The sequence below is a fragment of the Lathyrus oleraceus genome, chromosome 6 (assembly GCF_024323335.1).
Source record: "Lathyrus oleraceus cultivar Zhongwan6 chromosome 6, CAAS_Psat_ZW6_1.0, whole genome shotgun sequence".
NCBI classification, from domain to species: Eukaryota; Viridiplantae; Streptophyta; class Magnoliopsida; order Fabales; family Fabaceae; genus Lathyrus; species Lathyrus oleraceus.
Window position 1 is genome coordinate 488,232,478 of NC_066584.1, and position 3,617 is coordinate 488,236,094.

A 3,617-nucleotide genomic window follows, 5' to 3' on the forward strand; every position below is an offset into this window, starting at 1 on the left:
CGCGTGGGCTTCGCCTAGCGAAGAATTTGCTCGCCTAGCGAGCATGACAGTTCAGACTCTAATGGCTCACTAGGCTAACCATTCTACTCGTCTAACGAGCATGACAGTTTAATTCATCTTTCCAAATTTGTAACCTGTGCGCTGGACCTTTGTTCCTTCAAAAGTAATATGTCGAATGATGAATAGGCCTCATTTGAACATGTTGGAAGTAACTCAAGTTATTCCCTAGCCATTTGACAATCAATAGACCAAAGTTGACCAGAGGTAATTCAGATGAACTTTGCTGAAATGCAATATGAAATGTTAAATGACCTAAAATGAATGCATGAATGAGGGGGCAAATTTGAGGTGCTACAGCTGCCCCTATTCAATCAACTGTGACCCTGAACGGATGAAAGCAGAGACTATCAGACTTTCAAGGTAAATAGGGATTGAATACCAAAAGAACCGGAGAATTTGCACTCTGTAGGTGATGAATCAAGGAAAGCGGGGCCACTTACCGATGGTGGCTTCAAAACAGATTTGATATTTACCGATATCAAAGAAAGCGAGGCCATTTACCGATGGCGGCTTCAAAATAGATTTTATATTTACCGATATCAAAGAAAGCGAGGCCATTTACCGATGGCGGCTTCACTGGGGAGGAAAAAGATGTTTACAAGTGAAACAAGACCAGACATTTACCGATGACCGGGAAGGAACTCGATGTTTACCGACATCGAACAAAGATGTTTAAAAGTGAAACAAGACCAGACATTTAACGATGACTGGGAAGGAACTTGATGTTTACCGACATCGAACAATGATGTTTACCGACACCAAAGAAAGAACACACTTATGAAACGAAACCATTTACCGATGGCGAAAATGAAATACTCGATATTCACGGATAGCGGATCTGCTGGGGAATCTTAAACGACAAAACCATTTACCGATGGTTAACAAGCGGCTGATGTTTACCGACATCGAACAATGATGTTTACCAACACCAAAAAGGAAAGGACACACACGGGTGTTGACAAAACGATTTTTTGTAGACACCATGAGAGACATGCCATTTACTGATGGCCAACGATTTGAATTCGACGTTTATCGACATCGAAAGATGATGTTTCCCGACATCAAAGAAAAGCACAGACATTTACGGGGATCAACACGACACTTACCGGTATCGTAAGGATGATATTTACATATGTCAAAATAAGGCAGACACTTACTGGTGACTAACTCAAAAGAGAATCAAGCTTTCCTTTCACGGACTGGTGAGAAAATAAATCTCACTGGGATTATCGATTCTGAATGTTGCCAAGAGCAACTGCTGCAAATGTGCTATACTGATGTGAAAAAATGATATGTCTCTGTTGGGGATACGAGCCAATCTGGTTTAACATAAGTATGCATATGTTTGAATTTTCCATGGCGTAATGCTCCATACTGAATGGAAATGCTACGCGATTTGAGAATGCGAATGCAAATGATGATTACTACATGCAAGATGCAAAGGGAGGAAAACTCCTGCTGGGAAAGCAAATGATCACTCCACTGAGTACACAATTTCTGATTCGATCTTCCAACTCTGTGGGGACATACAACACTTCTGCTGAGGATACTTACTGGTCTGACATTCTCGGAACGGTAGGGAAACCAACTCAACTGGGGGAGTCACTTGTTGGGAAAACACCAACCTCTCGGCCATGCTGGGGAAACAAATTCTGAACTTGACTTAGACGACCCAACTTCTTACACAAATGGACAGTGTTGAAACAACAGGGTCTTCCTTCGAACAAACTTTGGCTCATCTGCTTTAGCCATCAATCAAAGATAGTAACCTGCAAAACGGCAAGACATACATGCCCCAGGGGATCGTATGGACAAAATATACTCAAGTGTACTCAACATTCAAAATGATTTTCAAATGTTTTATCTTTCCGCACGTCATTGTCTAGCCTTCATGTTTTTAGATGCAATGTTTATAAAAAATTCGAATGTTTTTTGCAAACAAAACAGTAAAATTAAAAAAAAAACAAGAGAGCAATTTGATTGAATAACGACTTTTATTTATTGAAAATGGCCTATAAAGGCAAATACATCAGGAAGCAATTCCTAGGAAGAGCTAATTGCGCCAAAAGAGAAAATAAACTATCCTATTGGCAATGTGAACACGGCATTCCACTATTTTCCAATTCTGTTATGACTCATAGATCTTCAGTTTCCCCCAAATTCTTTGCTTTCTGAGAAGAGTGATTGGACCGATCATATCTTTCAAGATGGTAGACACTGAAACGCGATGAAGTACATATAACTCAGACTGTAGTCTTCGCTTTAATCCCTCTTTTTCCTGGACCTCCTTTTCAGGTTTTCAATCCACCGGGATACCCAATTTTGCCTAGGCCGCCTTTGCAGGTTTTCGACTTATCGGGTGTACATATTATTTTTTTATTTTTTATCCCTAACTTTTGCCCGAACCTTTTTCTTTTCTTTTTCTCTTGGTTCGCCGAGATGCCCTTTTTTGCCTGGACTTTCTTTTTTTTTTTTTTGTCCAGCGGGTCAGTTTATGCGAAGTATTTTTTGACTACATCTGAATTCACAGGAGACTGAAAATCTTCACCATCCATAGTTGTAAGCATCAAGGCTCCACCAGAAAAGACCCTTTTAACAACATATGGACCTTCATAATTCGGAGTCCACTTGCCCCTGTTATCTGTACCGGGAGGAAGGATCCTCTTCAAAACTAAGTCACCTATCTGATAGCTTCGAGGATGCACTTTCTGATCAAAGACCTTCTTCATCCTTCTCTGATATAGTTGTCCATGGCACACAGCTGCTAATCGCTTTTCCTCAATTAAATTTAACTCATCAAACCTGGCTTGAACCCACTCAGCCTCGTCAAGTTTTACATCCATCATCACCCTTAAAGAAGGGATTTCAACTTCCACTGGTAAGACTGTCTCCATGCCATACAGAAGTGAAAACAGAGTTTCCCCGGTTGACGTACACGCTGAGGTACGATACCCATGCAAAGCGAAAGGCAACATCTCATGCCAATCCTTGTACGTAACAACCATCTTTTGCACAATCTTCTTAATGTTCTTGTTTTCCGCCTCTACAACACCATTCATCTTTGGTCTGTAAGGAGAAGAATTGTGGTGTTCAATCTTAAAGTCTTTGCAAAGCTCTTTCATCATCTTGTTATTGAGATTCGAACCATTATCAGTGATGATTCTCTCAGGAACCGCATAACGCTAGATAATTTCTTTCTTAATGAATCGAGCGACCACTTGCCTGGTAACATTGGCATAGGAAGCTGCTTCCACCCACTTGGTAAAGTAATCAATCGCGACTAGGATGAAGCGATGTCCATTAGAAGTAGTAGGTTCAATCTTTCCAATCATATCGATGCCCCACATCGCGAATGGCCAAGGAGAATTCATAATATTCAGAGGATTTGGTGGTACATGCACTTTATCTGACATTTGTGGCACTTCCGAGCATATTTGAAACAATCAGATTCCATGGTTATCCAGTAATAACCGGCTCTTAACAACTTCTTGGCCATTGTATGACCACCAGCATGGGTACCGAAAGATCCCTCGTGTACTTCCTGCATTAACATGTCT